At 44.9% G+C, this 19,693-nt stretch overlaps 1 protein-coding gene across 2 annotated transcripts in view; it reads left to right on the plus strand.

The window, feature by feature from the left end:
- Positions 1–19,693, plus strand: part of agtr1a (angiotensin II receptor, type 1a) — a 96,452-nt gene that overhangs the window by 47,713 nt on the left and 29,046 nt on the right. Inside the window, exon 1 of one of the 2 annotated variants that reach the window (XM_072572018.1) lies at positions 7,902–8,149. The exons of the other annotated variant lie outside the window; for it this stretch is intronic. The gene's annotated coding sequence lies outside the window, so the exon portion shown is untranslated. Of the gene's footprint in view, positions 1–7,901; positions 8,150–19,693 lie in introns of those variants that run through there. 2 annotated transcript variants of the gene reach the window in all.

Here is a 19,693-nt window from a genome sequence, read left to right on the forward strand (position 1 = left end):
AACTCTAGAGAAATTGCATCATTACCTCAGCCCTCGTGTTTCTATTCAGCTGATTACCTTTTGCTCAGTTATAAGATATGGACGTCAGCATTTATTGTCCATTCCTAGTTGCCCTTGAGAAAGTGGTGGTGAACTGCCTTTTCAAACCGTTGCAGTGTTTAGTGAGTGTGGAAACAATTCGATGATTATTTTTCATGCCTGCTGACATGATCTTTTTCACAAATTTGAGAGCCTAAACTTTCTCAATTCCAATGACTTTCAAACTTTAAACCAAATATAGACTGAGAGAAATTCAGCATCAATGGAGAGAAACAGAGTTAACATTTTGAATCCGAACTGGATTTCTAATCAAACTTTCCTGGTAGGGAAATTGCACAAACTAAACACTTCTCCTGAGGTTATATGTTCCTTAAAGTGCCCAGAACTTCTTGTCAGAGAGAAACCGACCTAACCTCCAAACACAACCTTGGTGCCTTAGTGTCACAGAGTCTAACAGCACGGAAACCGACCCTTCAGCCCAACCTGTCCGTGCCAAACATCATCCCAAACTAGTCCCGCCTACCTGCTCCTGGTCCATGTCCCTCCACAAACCCTTCCTATTCATGTACTTATCCAAATGTCTTTAAAACATTATAATTGTACCCACGTCCACCACTTCCTCAGGAAGTTCATTCCACACACAAACCACCCTCTGTGTAAAATATTTACCCCCATGTCTTTTTTAAAATCTCTCTCCTCTCACCGTACAAACACCCCCCACCCTAGGGAAAAGACAACTGCCATTAACCCTATCCACATTCCTCATTATTTTATAAACCTCTGTAAAGTCGCCTCTCAACCTCCTACACTCCAGTGAAAAAAGTCCCAGCCTTTCTTCATAAATCAAAACTTCCATACCCGGCAACCTCCACTGGATAAAAAATGTGCTCAATCCTAGATTCTTCTGAACTGTAAACAAAGCTAATGGCCTAACAGGTTTACCCCACCTCTTGTAAACCCAACAGTAAAAGCATTTTTTTTCTCCCATTCATACCACGAAGTCTGCAGTCACCGGCTCTTTGATGAATGTGGGATTGAGCTACTGTTCTGTACTGAGTCCCTGGCATTGTTTTGTTTTTAAAGGAAACCTTTCAATAAGTATTCTGCCTTAACTTTGAAATGTAAAGGCCAAAAGTGACGTTAATGTAAAATTTACACACCCTTCATCCCAACAAAAATAAGGGATGCGCAAGAGACCAGAATTTTCCAGGGAAGGATTCTAATGTATTTCTGGTACTTCAAGCAAGCTCTGTTACCACAGATACAGTTTTATGCATGCACATAAAGCATCTCCCAGATAAAAGCCCAAATCTTTGTAGTGATTGAATGATAGAGTGAATGAGATCAGTAGGACAATGTATCCCATTCATATCCTGTGAAGGTGAGGTCAGTAAATTTATGAGTTGCAAAAGGCAACATCTTTATGACCTAGATAGCACCCAGGATGTGCCATGTTCTCCAGTGTGAAGACTGTTTTAACATTTCAATGTGGACAAAATGAACAGCTTATTGAAGGATTAGCAGAGGTGTAATTACTGAACCCTGTTTTATGACTGGCTATGTGATAGGGTTGAGTGTAGGGACAAGCAAAATTGCATGACCTGGATAATTAGGTTATTTGTTCTGGCTTGTTGCTTAAGTGGTTTGTCATGGTTGTAAATGGATAGAAGTGATAACAGTTGTCTGTTTACAATTTGTGAGCATCATTATCATAGGCAGGGCGCCTGTCTCAGAAACTGTAATTATATTGTGAATTAATAAATCATTTTGACAAGAGAATGGAAAGGGAATTGCCATTATCCCAGCACAAACTAGTGTTTATTGAAAGGGAGGTACCAGCACATTGCAGTACAGTCAAGGGAGGTTCGGCTAAATAATCTCCCTCTCTTGATTAGTGCATTAAAACAGGCTCCAGCAGCTCAGTTTTCTTTCTCCTACGCTGACTACATGCTCAGAAACAATGAGCTGGCTCTTGAAGTGGGTATGGAGAGCTGATTCTTGGCCCTATATCGGGGTCCAGAGTCATGTGTGCTCCCACCCCTCCACCTGCCAAAGCCCCAATATGCTGACCAGGGGAACCTCCTGGTACTACCCCCTGCAACTGTAAAAGATGCAAAACTTGCCGGTACACGACCACTCCTCACCTCCATCCAGGAACCCAAACAGTCCTTCCAGGTGAGACAGAGGTTCACCTGCCTCTCTTCCAACTTTCTAGGAGAAAGTGAGGACTGCAGATGCTGGAGATCAGAGCTGAAAATGTGTTGCTGGAAAAGCGCAGCAGGTCAGGCAGCATCCAAGGTGCAGGAGAATCGATGTTTTCGGGCATGAGCCCTTCTTTAGGAAGGGCTCATGCCTGAAACGTCGATTCTCCTGCTCCTTGGATGCTGCCTGACCTGATGCGCTTTTCCAGCAACACATTTTCAGCTCTCTTCAAACTTTGTTCACAGCATCAGGTGCTCCCAATGTGGTCTCTATGTCGAGGAGACCAAACGTAAAGTTAGGGAGTCGCTCACCGAGCATCTCAACCAGGCCCACAGGGGGCGACCGGACCGCCCTGTCACCACCCATTTAAATTTCCCTTCCCACTCCTGTTCCGACATGATCATCCTTGGCCTCCTCCACTGTCACAATGAACTAAACCGCAAACTGGAAGAACAGGCACCTCACCTTCCACCTGGGCAGCCTACAGCCCAGAGGACACAACACTGAGGTCTCCAATTTCCAATAACCTCCCTTCCCATCCCCCAACTCCCTTTCCTAGACCCTGCTCCTCCCTACCATTCCTCACACCGACCCTTCCTTGCAGCCACCAACCGAATTCATTCCTCCCATCGACCAACCAGCTGGTACCCTCTACCTGTTTTCACATATTCCCTACCTCACCACTCTGCCCCCTCCCCACCCAAAACCCTTCCCCCCACCCAGCTCCCATTACACCCAGTCCTGAGGAAGGGTTACACCCAGAATGCTGACTTCCCCACCTCCTGATGCTGCCTGGCCTGCTGTGTTCTCCTGCTTGTCTACCTTGGATTCCAGCATCTACTGTTTTTCTCATAACTGACCACGTCTTTGTTCAATGGCGGGTGGGCTCACAAAGCAGCTGATCCAATCAGAGGGCTTACTGGCCTTTGACGCCAAAGCAGCATGTGATTAGAGAGTGGCAGAGCAGGTTGTGAGTGAGAGATCCGCTTCTGATGGTGGATCCCAGCTAAAAGGAGACAGCACAGCTAGATTGGTCTCTATATGACAGCGGCTCACACCATATGTGGCATCCTACTGCCAATCCTAGCTAGATCACCAGATCCAACACTGTTTCTGGCTACTCCCACTGCCTGTGTTCACATTAAGACCACAGAACATAGAACATAGAACAATGCAGCGCAGAACAGTCCCTTCAGCCCTCAGTGTTGCACCAACCTGTGAACTATTCTCAGATCATCCCCCTACACTATCCCAAAATCATCCATGGGCTTATCTAAGGATTGTTCAAATCTCCCTAATGTGGCTGAGTTGTCTACATTAGCAGGTAGGGCATTCCATGCCCCTACTACTCTCTGCGTAAAGAACCTGCCTCTGACATCTGTCTTAAATCTGTCACCCCTCAATTTGTAGTTATGCCCCCTCATACATGCTGACGTCATCATCCCAGGAAAAAGACTTTCACTGTCTACCCTATCTAATCCTCTGATCATCTTGTATGTCTCTGTCAAATCGCCTTCTTCTTGCCAATGAGAACAGGTTCAAGTCTCTCAGCCTTTCCTCATGAGACCTTCCCTCCAGACCAGGCAACATCCTGGTAAATCTCCTCTACACCTTTTCCAATGCTTCCACATCCTCCCCGAAATATGAATGGTTTCAAAGTGATCGAATGAGATAAAAGACACTCATCGCTTATGGGGACCCAAGAAAGAAAGTAGGATGGAGTGCTGCAAAGAATCAGAGTCATCAACTCAATGGGCTGAATGGCTTCCGCAATGGCCCTCAATGTCACAGAGAAGAGAACTGGGTGAATATTGTCAGAATCAAGATGAAAGGAAAGTAGGTTTAAAAGAATAGTGAGGTTGGATGAAGTGAAAGGGAAAGAAAGAGAGTAAGGGAAAGTAAGAAGAAATGAGGATGGAATCTCACAGGGGCTGGAATAATATGAACTCTGGTGAGATTTCCAGAAGAATCTGGAGAGGCCAACCTCAGAGTCAGGAACAAATGGCTGCATCTTTTACACTATTGCCAAATGGGGAGGTGATTTTCTCTCCTGTCAGCTACGAGTTTACAGTTAAGGGAGGGTTTAGATTAGATTTCCTCCAGATTAGATTCACTATAGTGTGGCAACAGGCCCTTCGGCCCAACCAGTCCACTCCGACCCTCCGAAGAGTAACCGACCCCGACCCATTCCTCTCTGACTAATGTACCTAACTCGAGGGGCAATTTAGCATGGCCAATTCACCTAACCTGCACGTATTTGGATAGTTTAGCTTGTTAAACACTACATTAAGAGCAAAACTTCCCTCACTAATATTCAGCTTCCCAGCTTATCAAATTCACAGAACATCGAGATTTCTCGGAAGTACGAGTGGGTACCTGGGGATTTTAGTTCACTGCTGGATGTGAGGGGTCTCCATGGCGCTCAGCACCAAACAGCCCCTCAGGGCACAAATCCAGGGGCACCAGCTGAACACACCCAATCACATGTATACAATGCGAGCGAGGAGGTGACTGGACCTCCCTGTCACCACCCATTTAAATTTCCCTTCCCACTCCTGCTCCGACATGATCATCCTTGGCCTCCTCTACTGTCACAATGAACCAAACTGCAAATTGGAGGAACAGCACCCCACCTTCCACCTGGGCAGCCTACAGCCTGGAGGACTCAACACTGAGGACTCCAATTTCCAATAGCCCTGTGTGTTTTGGGCTCAGCGTGTGAGAATGGGTGAGGGCAGATCTTGCGTGTGATCACAAGAGTGTCGGAGCATGGTGGGAGGTGAGGGCAGTGGCAGTGAGTGTGAGGTGGCACAGCAAAGAGAGTGGCAGGTACACTGGCTGAGTGGAGATGGTCATCGACCTTCCTGGGGCACGGCCAGCCACCCCTACTATCATCACTGAGACGGTGACCTCACACACAAGAACCAGGGCCTAGTGTCATGACCTCTTCTGCTGGCCCTCTGGGAAAGGGATTGCCCTCCTCTGCATCATCCCTTACACCAGGTCCTTCAGATTCCTGTTGGTATCTGAGGGACTGTGAATGAGTCATCGAACTGTACAGCTTGGAAACAGACCCTTCGGTCCAACTCATCTATGCCGACCAGATATCCTAAATTAATCTAGTCCCATTTGCCAGCATTTAGCCAATATCCCTCCAAACCCTTCCAATTCATGTAGTGTTTGTCTGTTTCTTTATGTGTTATTGTACAGAACCAACTGCTTCACTGGCCATATATGTCGATTTTTTTAAATGTATAAGTATACTTTTGAAATACAGAAAAGGTACATTCATTCTTTGTGGTGTTGCCAAGTCCTGGATAGAATGATTTTCATGTTAATTGTCGTTGGTACTTTTATCTAATCCCTTTTGAAGCCCATTTGTGAAGGATTCCTCTTTTCTGGCATTCGCCTGTCTGAGCAGTGACTCCATCATTGAAGTGGGAAGCCCTTTCCTTAGTCATAGAGTCATAGAGATTTATAGCACGGAAACAGACTCTTCGGTCCAACCCGTCCATGCCAACCAGATATCCCAACCCAATCTAGTCCCTCCTGCCAGCACCTGGCCCATATCCCTCCAACCCCTTCCTATTCATATACCCAACCAGCTGCCTCTTAAATGTTGTAATTGTACCAGCCTCCACCACTTCCTCTGGCAGCTCACTCCAACATGCACCACCCTCTGCGTGAAAAAGTTGCCCCTTAGGAATCTTTTAAATCTTTCCCCTCTTGCCTTAAATCTATGCTGGTACTGTACTTTGTGCAATCATCCTGAAGAAGATTCCTGAAGAAGGGCTCATGCCTGAAACGTCGATTCTCCTGCTCCATGGATGCTGCGCTTTTCCAGCAACACATTTTCAGCTTTGTGCAATCATCGACAAACATCCCCACCTTATGATGGGGAGAAGGTCTTTGATGAAGCAGCTGAAGGTGGTTGGGCCTTGGACATTACTCTGAGGAACTCCTGCAGAGATGTTCTGGAATGACTGACCTCCAACAACCACAACCATCTTCCTTCGTATGACTCCAACCAGCGGAGAGTTTGCCCCTGATATCCATTGATTCCACTTTTGCGACAGTAATAATGCAGATGCACACTGATAATGAAAAGTATCAAAAATGATAAAGTTCCGGTAATGTTTTCTGCATCAGTTGGCTGAATTTCCCAGGAGATTCACCAAAGCAAACAGCACAGATGTCTTTTGGCAGCTCGAAGATTTATTTTTTAAAATAGCATCTGCAACTTGATTCCTTCTAGCAAGACACCTCTGAGCAGTTGCCAGAAGATAAGCAAATGAGTGGACTGGGACAGTGGGGTGGAAATGAAAAGTGGGATGAGGGACTAGGTGGTGGTGAAAATTTTGTCAAGATGGAAGAGATGTTTGGCAACTTTCAATCTACAGAGAGAAGGGACAATTCCAAAAGCTGGCGATTCCCTGAAGTCAGGCATATTTATGGAACCCCAAGAGCAAAAAGAGGCTGTTCAGCCCTTTGAGTGAACACCAACCCTTTAAAAAAACACCCCACCCAGACCAAGTCCCTATCCCCTGGAGCTCTGCATTTACTATAACTAACCCATACATCTCTGCAGGGAAATTCAGCACAGCCAGTCCACCTAACCTGCACATCTTTAGACTGTGGGAGGAAACCCCATGTAGACACTGGGAGAATGTTCAAACTCCACACACAGACAGTTGCCTGAGAGTGGAATTGAATCCAGTTCACTGGCACTGTGAGGCAGCTGTGCTAACCACTGAGCCACCTTGCCACACAAGAAAAGGGCACATTTTTTAGCTGATTTCCAGCATCTGCCAGTTCTCTCCATTTCTCATTTTAATCTTGCCACCCATGTGGATGATTGGAATAGAACTTCTATTTCTGTCGATTTTATTAGTGAAAGCAAATGAATGGAGCAGGGAAATCTCTTTTTGATTCTTGCCCCTTTTTGTTCACCTGACGAAGGGGCAGAGCTCTGAAAGTTTGTGACTTTAAATAAACCTGATGGACTATAACCTGGTGTCATGTGACTTCTGACTTTGTCCACCCCAGTCCAACACTGGCACCTCCACATCACAGCCTTTTTGTTCGATACTGATCTGAGAGGCACATGCTTTACTCACCACCTCCACACCATCCCCCCACCCCCACCCCATGAAACCCTTGTATTGTTTGGACCAGCTCCAGCAGGCCATCCCTTGTCTGCTAGTATGTGGCAATATGAAATGTATCAGCACCAAGGCAACTCAGCACTGACAACACCTCAAGGACAATTAGAGGTAGGCAATAAATGCTGAAATTGCCTGCAACACTCAAAATAAATATACAGAAACAAAAGGTGAAGTCATAAACCAAACAGTAAATACAAAGACATTGCAAGAGCACCATACAGATGACAGCATTTATATATGATAACATGCACAAAACTATTAAGTGATATAAATGTCATAGTTGGGTGAATTGGTGACTGCAGGGTTAAAGCAGGACAGTTCTAGAATGTCTGAGACCCCACTTTATTATCATTTCCGTTACTCTCAGAATTTAATTAATGACGCAAAGGATGATTACAATGAAGCTAGCAATAAGATTCATAGTACAGCTCACTGGAGACCAGTGCTGCACAGTCACTGAAGAGCAGCAGCCTATAATCAACAGCTCTCAGGAAATAGGACTGTAAATGGCTCAGTGTTTCTGAGTGACAAAGTCAATCAACTCTTGCAGATCGGAAAAGAGGAGGCTCATCATCATCTGCGCTTGGTACTGGCCCCAGCTCCCCGTGGGTGTCAGGCTGAGTATATAAAAGAATATCTGCTGTCACTTCTGTGATTCAGTTGCGGCATGTGTTCATCCTGCTCAGTGGACATCTGTAGATCGCAAACCGACTGAAACCGAAAGCTCACAGGTCAATCTCCAGGTAAAAAAAAAATCTTTTTCCTCTCTTCAAATCTCTGACCTTGTCTCCTTCTTGCCCACTGCACTTATAGAATGGTAGCCAGATTGTCTCCAGCATTTTCAGAACTTGCCCTGACCAGGGAAATATTTCTTCCTGCAATAAATTTGATTTTGTTACAAAGGTGTGCTCTCGCCATTATAATCCCATGAGGATACAGTGCTCTTTTCTTATTATCATTGGGAGCTTTTTATTTAATGTGTTTCCCTTCCATGGTAAGTTTTATAGACTGGCGCAAAATAAAGGAAATAACCTCATTGTTGTCTGAGCACATTTCGGTTTGACTACAGGTGTCTTCTCGGTGACGGTTTTAATCATTCTTGAGATGAAAAAGCAATTTTTCGCCTAAGTTTACAACCAAATGTTTGTGTAAAGGGCTGTGCCTATTTCTTACTGGTCTTACTGTGATCATAAACTGGGTCTTCAGTTAGGTGGGAAAGGTGAGACTTCATACAATCCCTACAGTGTAGAAGCAGGCCATTCGGTCCATCGAGTCCATACCAACCTCTGAAGTGCATCCCACCCACCCCTGATCCTATCCCTATAACCCTATATTTCCCCTGGCTAATCCACCTAGCCTGCACATCCCTGAACACTACAGAGCAATTTAGCACGGGCAATCTACCTAATCACTGTTACCTCCATCCACAAGCAGGCACTATCACCTAGAATATAGAACATAATGGCCCTCGGTGTTGCACCGACCTGTGGAACCAATCTCAAGCCCATCTAACCTACACTATTCCATTATCACCCATATGCCTATCCAATGACCTTAAATGTCCTTAAAATCAGCGAGTCTACTACTCTTGCAGACAGTGCATTCCACGTCCCTACTACCCTCTGAGTAAAGAAATTGCCTCTGACATCTGTCCTATATCTATCACCCCCCAATTTAAAGCTATGTCCCCTCATGCTAGCCACACCATCCAAGGAAAAAGGTTCTCACTGTCCACCCTATCTAAACCTCTGATTATCTTATACATCTCAATTAATTCACCTCTCCACTTTCTCTCTAATGAAAACAGCCTCAAGTCTCTCAGCCTTTCCTCGTAAGACCTCCCTTCCATACCAGGCAACATCCTAATAAATCTCCTCTGAACCCTTTCCAAAGCTTCCATATCCTTGCCATAATGCGGTGACAGGAACCTGGGTCAGAGGATAATGTCTAAGCCACAAGGATCAATAAACATCATAAAAGTGAGAACTCAGACTTCTATTTTAAATGGTTGCGGAAAACGTAAACTGTAAGGAGCTGATAATTCCACTTACTCAGTTTTTCCCCCCAGTCTAATGGTATTGGTTGATTATTAGTACAACATGCCACTTTTATGCCCTTCAGGCAAACTTTATACCAAAAAACGTGAAGAGAAACCAAACCTCAAATCTTTAAAGGATTGGTACCCTTGACGGGAACTGCATACTATAATTGTGTTTTGTTTGTAAATAGAAATAATTTTGGAATGCGTCACTTGTGCATGAAAAATGTGAGACCCAGCAAGAAAATATTTGCCAAACATATCTAATAAACATAGTTGTTCTTTTAAACTATGTTAGTAGCCAGTAAGTCTGGCTGGGGTACTGCTTTTGTTGAACAACATTATAATCTCACAATGTTATCCATGATCATAAATTAACTAACATCTTAAAGGCACTTGATACATTATGGAGTAAACTTGCATTCATATAGCGCCATTCACAATCTCCCGCTATCGTAAAACCCTGTGCAGCCAACTATGTACTTCTCAACCTGGTCAATGCTGTAATCTAGGAAACACAGGAGAAAAGCTCCTACTCTGCTCACAAAACAAAGCTTTTTACTTAAGCAAGATGCGATCACAATAAATCAAATCAAATCAAATAACCAAATACAGAAACAATAAGCAGCTCACAGTATGGTGTATTCTACATTGGAGAGACAAAATGCAAAATGGGAAACCTCTTTGCAGAGCACCTATGTTCTGTCCAGAAAAAATGGCCCTGAGCTTGCAGTTGCCTGCAGAACAGGCCCTTCGGCCCTCGATGTTGCGCCAACCTGTGAACTATTCTCAGCTCGTCCCCCTACACTATCCCAAAATCATCCATGTGCCTACCTAAGGTCAGCACAGGCTGGAAGAACAGCACCTCATTTTCCACTTGGGAACCCTGCAGCCTTTAGAATTCAATATTGAGTTCAATGATTTCAGAACCTGAGCATCTTCTTCAATGTCCTTTACCCACCCCTACATCCCAGGCCCTTTCATAAAATAGACCCCTTGAAGCACAGTCAATCCATTTGCACCAACTCATTGTCTGCACTATCAGCTTTACTTCTTCCCTGACACACTATCAGTTATCCCTTTATCTCTCTCATTTTTTTTCTCTCTCTCTCTTTCTCTGTCTCTGGGCTCCACTCACTCCTTCCACCCCCACCCTCCGACTCCCCTGTCACCAGCATTTCCCAAGTTATTCTTAGTTCTGAAGAAGGTTCATTTGACTTGAAATGTTAACTCTGTTTTCTCTTCATGGGGTTGCTGAGTTTCTCCAGCAATTTATGCTTTTGTTTCCGCATCCACAGATCTTTGTTTTAGAGTCATAGAGTCATAGACATGTGCAGCACAGAAACAGACCCTTCTGTCCAACCATGCCAACCAGGTATCCCAACCCAATCTAGTCCCACCTGCCAGCACCCGGCCCATATCCCTCCAAACCCTTCCTATTCATATACCCATCCAGATGCCTTTTAAATGTTGCAATTGTACCAGCCTCCACCACTTGCTGGTAGCTCATCCCATACACGCACCACCCTCTGCGTGAAAACGTTGCCCCTTAGGTCTCTTTTATACCTTTCACCTTGATAAACAGATATTCTGGGGTATTTTAGAGAAATGAGTTGAGGAATAAGTAATAGCCCTGATTATTTGTGAATCCCTCCGCACTTCTTTGAAATAGTACCATTGGATCTTTTACCACCCACTGAAGATGACAGACAGGCCTCAGTCTGATGTGTTATCTTGAAGGATACATCTGTGACAGCGCAGCACTCCTTCGGTACCAGACCAAGTGTCATTCTGAAACTTGTACACAAATTCCTGGAGAAGAACCAGAACCTAAAACCTTCAGAGATAAGAGTGCTATCACTGAACCACAAACGACATTTGAATCCTAGATTGTTACTGAAGAATATGAATTCACAGAAGTGAAGATTAATCATGTTTATATTGAGTCGGTGAATCCTGATTTTGGTGGTAATTTTCTGAGGCTCCAGTATCAATCATCAATGTGATAAGCTTAAATCCATTAATCTGCACACCATTAGCAACAAACCACACAGGGAGCAAGGCTTTTTTTTTAGTTAGATTCCCTCTAGTGTGGAAACAGGCCATTAGGCCCAACAAGTCCACACTGACCCTCCGAAGACCAACCCACCCCAGACCCATTTCATTCTGACTAATGCAACTAACATTATTGGGCAATTTAGCGTGGCCAATTCGCCTGACCTGCACATCTTTGGACTCTGGGAGGAAACCAGAGCACACCCACACAGACGCAGGGAGAATGTGCAAACTCCACTCAGACAGACAGTCACCCAAGGCTGAAATTGAACCTGGCGCTCTACCGCTGTGAGGCAGCAGTGCCATCCTGTCACCGTGCAGAGTGCACTCAGCGCTGAGGAACTTGCACTGAGCCACGGTGCCACCAATATAGACAAATATTCACTGAGGTGGATAAAGGAAGTATTTGGATGGGATTATTGAACATTTCTTGAGTTAACCCAGAGTTTAAAAGTGTAGTGCTGGAAAAAGCACTGCAGGTCAGGCAGCATCCGAGGAGCAGAAGATTTGGCGTATCGGGCATAAGCCCTTCATCGGGAATGCAGAGGAGGAAGGGGGCCGAGAGATAAATGGGAGTGTAGGGGTGGAGCTGGGGAAGGTTGTTGGGATGGTTATAGGTGGATATAGGTGGGAGGTGATTGCGATAGGTTGGTGGGGAGGGTGGAGCGGATACGTGGGGAGGAAGATGGCAAGGTGGGACAGATCAAGACAGTAGTGCCAAATTGGAGGGTTGACATGGAGGGAGAGGAAATTTGGAAACTGGTGAAGGCAATGTGGATACCATGTGGTTGTAGGGGTCACTGCTCCTCGAATGCTGCCTGAACTGCTGTGCTCTTCCAGCACCACTAATCCGGAAGTTGAGGGATGCTGAGTGGTTGTACCCATCAAGGCAAAACAAGTAGAAAATCATAGAAATATCAGCAGAGCAGACTTAGCCATTTTATACCTGTGCTGCTCCCAAGCCCCTGTCAGAACTCCCATTTCCCTTCCAGTTCTCTTTAATAGTTCAATATTTCACCATCCGATAAGCCTTTGAGTGAACACGTCCCTTCAATAGCCATGTCAATCCCTCCTGTGTCAAGCCCGATTATATTCCCCCTTATTAGTAATTCACTGTTCATGAGAAAAAAAATCTCAGGCTATTTAAAGACTCCCCATAAATTTCAGTGCAGATTAGATCCTCATTCTAAATAATTAGCTACACACTAAATTCCACTACTCCAAAGCTCAACAAACACTCTATTCCATTTTGAAGGAATTACTGATGAGGCCACTTGTACAACATTGTGTACAGAGTTCCGCATTTGACTCTCAAAGGAATATTTTTGAGTTGAGGAGGGGTTAACTAATTTAACAAATTATTACTGATTGGATTATTCTGGGATGTAGTTTTGACATAAGATTTCCAGAGTTCTGGGATCTGTGAACAAAAGTAAATTGAAGACAATGTGTTGCTGGTCTTTAAGCTATAGAGAGCCTTGAACCACTAACACAGAAGGACTTGGCACATGTTTAAACTGAACGAACCTTAAGCAAGGATTAGAGGAAGTTAATTTCTTCACAGAATGGTGAGTTCATGGACAAGATTTTCAACAAGTCTAATTGGAGCCAGTTTCAGAAATAAGCTTGGTAAGAATTGGATTAGGAAATAGGATGGGTCTTTATAAAGTTAAATATCCAAATGATCAAACAGTTAGGAGCAATATTGTGCTGGAATGTGCAACTGTTGCAATATGGAGCAGTTCTTTTATATTCATGTTGCTAACCTTCCCTTGTATTTCTCAGAAATAATGTCAATTGACCCTTTACAGAATGACAGAATTGTTACAGTACAGGAGGAGGCCGTTTGGCCCATCGTGCCTGCACTGGCTCTTGAAAGGAGCATCATTATCTCCTGCCTTTTTCCTCCGAACATTTGCAGATGATTTCTATCTGGATAATCACCCAAAGGCTACTGAAATGTCTCAATTGAACCTGCCTCCACCACATTTCGAGATAGTGTGTTTCAGACCCGAAATACTTGCTGGGTGAGAAAGCTTTTTCATGTATCACCCTTGTTTCTTTTGCACATCACTTTAAATCTATGCCCTTTCATTTCTGTTCCTTTTGCAAGCAGAAACACCTTCGCCCTATCTACTCTACTTAGCCCATGTGTGATTTTAAAAACCTCAGTCCATCTTCTGTCCAAGGAGAACATGGAATATGGAATGAGGTGCGAGAGGGAATGGTGGAGGCTGGTACAATGACAACATTTAAAAGGCATCTGGATGGGTATATGAATAGGAAGGGTTTAGAAAGATATGGGCCAAGTGCTGGCAAATGGGACTGGATTAATTTAGGATATCTGGGTCAGCATGGAAAAGTTGGACCAAAGGGTCTGTTTCCATGCCGTACATCTCTATGACTCTATGAGTTGAAAGGTCTAATAGTAGGGGGCATGCATGTAAGATAAGAGGGTGAAAGCTGAAAGGGGATGTGTGGGCAAGACCTTTTACACAGATGGTGGTAGGAGTTTGCAATGCACTGCCTAATCCTAACGTTAACCCTATTGAAGGTGGTGGAGGCTGATACGATAAGGTATGAAAGAGACTTTTAGATAAGCACTTGAATATGCAAGGAATGGAGGGATGTGGACCAAGGACAGGCAGACGGATTAGTTTGATTTGACAATATTTTCAGCACAACATTGTGGGCCAAAGAGCCTGTTCTTGTGCAGTACTGCTCTATGTTCTAACATGCCCAACTTCTTCAGTCTGTTCTGGTGACGTTTCTCATTGCTGGCATCATCACAACTGCGCTCTCTCCAGTGCATTTACAGCTTTCCTGCAATGTGGCATCTCCAACTGTACACAGTGCTCCAGCTGTGGTCTAACAAGTAACAATTTAACGTCATCCCCAACAGCATCAAAGGCATTGTGTTTTGCAAGTGACACAATTTGAATAATAGAGGCATCGAGGTAGATTGAAATTATGCATCGCCAAATCATTCTATTTATAAATCAAAGAGTTATTATGCAAAAGTTTCTTTCAGCTGTTGAAGTGGGTAGAGTCAATAGTGTTAAGAATAAGGCTAGTATCTACAGAGGATTTGGCTTAGCTCAGTTGGTTGGATCATTGGTTTCCAGAGTAGTGTGATGCCGACTGTATGGGTTCAATTCCCATCACTGGTTGGAGGTTACCGACTCTCATTCTCAACCTCTTCCATTGCTTGGGGTCTGGTGGTCCTCAGGTTAAATCACCACCAGTCGCTTGTCTCTAACAAGAGAGCAGCCCCCCTACAGCCTGCTAAGACTATGGCAACAGAACAACGTATGTCTATAGAAGGGTGAGGGGTGTCTGGTTGCATAATAACCTCTGCATATGTAATGAGATATTGTGGCACAATGAGCAGTGTCCCTGCTTCTGGGTTCAAGTCCAATTTCAGGAGTTGGTAGCCAAGGAAGGTGTGATCCATAATGTGGCAAAGTTCATTGAGTATCAGACTGTGGCAAGAGATTGCTGTCTCAGACAGGAAGTTGATCCCCCTACTATACCAGCTCCACACTACACCATGCAAGTAGAAAGTGAACTGTAAGAGCAAACCTTGATTATCAGGTGGGAGACTAAGATAACAGAACTATTATGGTGCAGGAGGAGGCCATTCAGCCCATCTTTCCTGAATCAGTTCTAGTACCCAATGCCAAATTCCACTTTTTCCACATATCCTTGCTTGCACTGAATCAAATTTACAAAGAGACATTTTCTGATACTGGTTGTGGGTTGTAGAGTTCGGACTCTTACATTTGTAAATGTTTCATTTTGAGGATAAATCTCAAACAAAGCAAAGATTAACCTCTGACCTCCTCCTCCACACTGAACCCACACTGTTGGCTCTAAGATTTTTAAGAAATCCTATTATAGACTGTATTGGGCAGAGTTTAGCTGAAAGTAGCACAATATGGGTGGAAGTGAATCAGCAGTCCACTTTCACATCTATTTCGGTATAGATTAGATTACTTACAGTGTGGAAACAGGCCCTTCGGCCCAACAAGTCCACACCGCCCCGCTGAAGCGCAACCCACCCATACCCCTATATCTACCCCTTGCCGAACACTATAGACAATTTAGCATGGCCAATTCACCTAACCTGCACATCTTTGGACTGTGGGAGGAAACCGGAGAACCCGGAGGAAACCCACGCAGACACAGGGAGAATGTGCAAACTCCACACAGTCAGTCGCCTGAGGCGGGAATTGAACCCAGGTCTCTGGCGCTGTGAGACAGCAGTGCTAACCACTGTGCCACCGTGCCGCCCCTTAAATGTCTAACTTAATCTCATCTTTCATACAATGTCAAAAACAACCTCTTAAAGATAATGAAGGAAACAGGCTGTTTGGTCAAAGCGACCATTTGTCACCTTGTAAAGGTTTATAAAATCATGAGGGGCATGGATAGGGTAAATATCCAAGGTCTTTTCCCCGGGGAGGAGGAGTTGAAAATTAGAGGGCATAGGTTTAGGGTGAGAAGGGAAAGATATAAAAGGGACCTAAGGGGCAACTTTTTCAAGCAGAGGGTGGTACATGTATGGAATGAGCTTCCACAGGAAGTGGTGGAGGCTGGTACAATTGCAACATTTTAAAGACATCTGGATGGGTATATGAATAGGAAGGTTCGAGAGGGATATGGACCAAGTGCTGGCACTAGATTAGGTTGGGATATCTGGTCAGCGTGGTCGAGTTGGACTGAAGGGTCTGTTTCCGTGCTGCACATCTCTATGACTCTATCTCAAGCTTTCCTTTGTTCTTATATAGTTACTATCCATAGTTAACTTTCTCCATGGAAGAAATTATTGCTAAGCAGTTTCACAGACATTACATTGAAATGGTGCATTAATAATAATCTAGGAGACAGTAAGGACTGCAGATGCTGGAAGTCAGAGTTGATAGATGTGAAGCTGGAAGAGCACAGCAGATCAGACAGCATCTGAGGAGCAGGAAGGTCAACATTTCAGGTCAGGACCCTTCATCAGGACAAATGGGTTTCGGCCCTAAACATTGTTTTTTTTCTACCCCATTGATGTTGTCTGACCTCCTGTGCTCCTCCAGCTTCACATCTGTTAACATTTATAATTACCAGTCTGCTAATCCTTCCTGTGTAGATAAACTTCACACCAGAACATAAGGCTTTTCTCCCGTTTGAGAGAGACGACTGGTGGTGGTTTAAGGTGAAGGTCACAGCACCACAGGTGAGGGGAGAGGTTGAGCAGTAGAATCCTTCATGGTAACCTCCTGCCAACGTGGGAATTGAACCCACACTGTTGGCATTAATCTGCATTGTAAGCCAGCCGTCCAGCGAACCAAACCTTTCCTAGGAAGGTGGTAAAAGCAGAACAGTTTCCTTGTTGGCCATTCTGCAGAAAACCACTGCAAGACTTCACCAAGATAATCACACAACAATGCAATGGAAATCTGTGGTCACCAAAGCACTGGATGGAGGAGGGACTAAAAGGTTAACTTTCCCATCAACAATCCGAGACAGAAAGAAAAGAAATCAGCTGCCTGTAGGAAAACCAAAAAACTTTCAGCATTTTTACAAATATACATTTTGACTGAAACTGCCCTGGACCCTAAATTATAAGGTAAACTGGAATACACAGCCCCCTGACAAAGCGACATAATGTTCCTTCAGTACACCAGGGCTGATGAGACAGGCACAGGGGAAGTAGATATGAGCACACCAGTTGGGAGTGGGCCATTTGGCCCCTTGAGATCGCTCAGCCATGTGATAAAATCACAACTGATTTTATTGTGGCTTCAATGAATCTCCTGTACACTTTGCCTCCCTCATTAATGAAACCATCCCTGCTTTAAAAATACTCAATATCTGCCTGCACCTCTCTTTGCAAAAGACAACTCACTGGGAGAAAACTACTGTCCCTATCTTTGTCTTAAGTGGGAGGTCTCTTTATTTTTAATCTGCACCCTCTTGTTGTAGTCTCTCCCACACAGCATACATTGTTCAGCATCCACCCTCTCCTGCTCCTCTGATGCTGTGCTTTTCCAGCACCACACTCTTCCACTGATCTCCAGCATCTGCAGTCCTCACTTTCTCCTCAGCATCCACCCTGTCAAGCTTCCTTGGGATCTTTCAATAAGATCACTTCTCATTTTTCTCAACTCCAATGAACCTAGGCCTAATCTGTCCAAGTCAATAGATGTGGAGTTGGAAAAGCACTGCATGTCAGTCCTGACGATGGGTTTCGGACCGAAACGTTGACTTTCCTGCTCCTCGGGTGCTGCCTGACCTGCTGTGCTTTTTCAGCTCCACATTTATCTACTATGGCTTCCAGCATCTGTGCTCCTCACTGTCTTCTAACCTAGAGATCAGAGTCGAGAGTGTGATGCTGGAAAAGCTCAGCAGGTCAGGCAACATCTGAGAAGCAGGAGATCCAACGTTTTGGGCATAAGCCCTTCATCAGCCCTCCTTGTCTCCTAATCTGTTCAACCTTTCCTCAAAAGTTTCCAGGAGTTCGGATGAGCGAATCATTTCTGAATGTCAATGATGTGATTTCCTGGAGAAGGCAACCAAATTTGTACTCAGGGCTGTCGATGTGGTTTCACCAATGCCCTAAAACAAGATATTCCTGTTTTCATATTCCATTCACTTGGAAGTAACCAACAACATTCAGCTCTCAGCCCGAGAGTAGTTAGCTTGTGAAAGTCTTTGCCACAGAGAGCATTTGAGCCTGACACATTGAATATTTTCAAAAAGGAATGCATTCCAGTGTTTATTGCTAAAGGAATCAAAGGGGAGAAAGCAGGAAAAGTGTAGTGATTGTAATGAGTGGTGCTGGAAAAGCAGGAAACATCGATTTTCCTGCTCCTCGGATGAGGTGTTCTTCCTCCAGGTGTTGAGTGGTGAGGGACCGGCAGTGGTGAGAGGAGGCCCAGGACCTGCATGTCCTCAGCAGAGTGGGAGGGGGAGTTGAAATGTTGGGCCACAGGGCGGTGGGGTCGATGGGAGCAGGTGTCCCGGAGATGTTCCTTGAAGCGCTCTACTAGGAGGTGTCCAGTCTCCCCACCGCAACTCCCTCACCACCCGATGCCTGGAGGAAGAACACCTCATCTTCCACCTCGGAACACTTCAACCCCACTTCAACTGTGGATTTCACAAGTTTCCTCATTTCCCCTTCCCCCACCTCACCCCAGTTCCAACCTTCCCGCTCAGCACTGTCCTCATGATCTGTCCAACCGGCCAATCTCCCTTCCCACTATCCACTCCACCCTCCCCTCCAACCTATCACCTCAATCCCCACCCCCATTCACCTATTGTACTCTTTGTTACCTTCTCCTCAGCCCCACCCCACACATTTATTTCTCCACTCTGGAGGCTTCCTGCCTCTATTCCAGATCAAGGGCTTTTGCCCGAACTGTCGATTTTCCTGCTCCTCGGATGCTGCCTGACCTGCTGTGCTTTTCCAGCACCACTCTGATCTAAACTACATGTGACTCCAGACCCACAGTAATGTTGTTGACTCTTAACTGCCCTCTGGGCAATTAGGGGTGGGTAATAAATGCTGGCCTAGCCAACAACATCCTCATAGAGTCATAGAGATGTACAACATGGAAACAGACCCTTCGGTCCAACCCGTCCATGCCGACCAGATATCCCAACCCAATCTAGTCTCACCTGCCAGCGTCCGGCCCATATCCCTCCAAACCCTTCCTATTCAGATGTCTTTTAAATGTTGCAATCGTACCAGCCTCCACCACTTCATCTGGCAGCTCATTCCAAACACGTACTACCCTCTGCATGAAAATGTTGCCCGTTTGTCTCTTTTATATCTTTCCCCTCTCACCCTAAACCTATGCTCTCTCGTTCTGGACTTCCCGACCCAAGGGAAGAGACTTTGTCTATTTATCCTAGCCATGCCCCTCATGATTTTGCAAACCTGTATAAGATCACCCCTCAGCCTCCGACACTCCAGGGAAAACAGCCCCAGCCTGTTCAGCCTCTCCTTATAGTTCAAATCCTCCAACCCTGACAACATCCTTGTAAATCTTTTCTGAACGCTTTCAAGTTTCACAACACTCTTCCAACAGGAAGGAGATCAGAATTGCATGCAATATTCCCACAGTGGCCTAACCAATGTCCTATACAGCTGCAACATGACCTCCCAACTCCTGTACTCGTCTTATGATTTTTTTTTAAAATG

Source organism: Chiloscyllium punctatum, chromosome 6 (assembly GCF_047496795.1).
Source record: "Chiloscyllium punctatum isolate Juve2018m chromosome 6, sChiPun1.3, whole genome shotgun sequence".
In the NCBI taxonomy this organism is placed as follows: domain Eukaryota; kingdom Metazoa; phylum Chordata; class Chondrichthyes; order Orectolobiformes; family Hemiscylliidae; genus Chiloscyllium; species Chiloscyllium punctatum.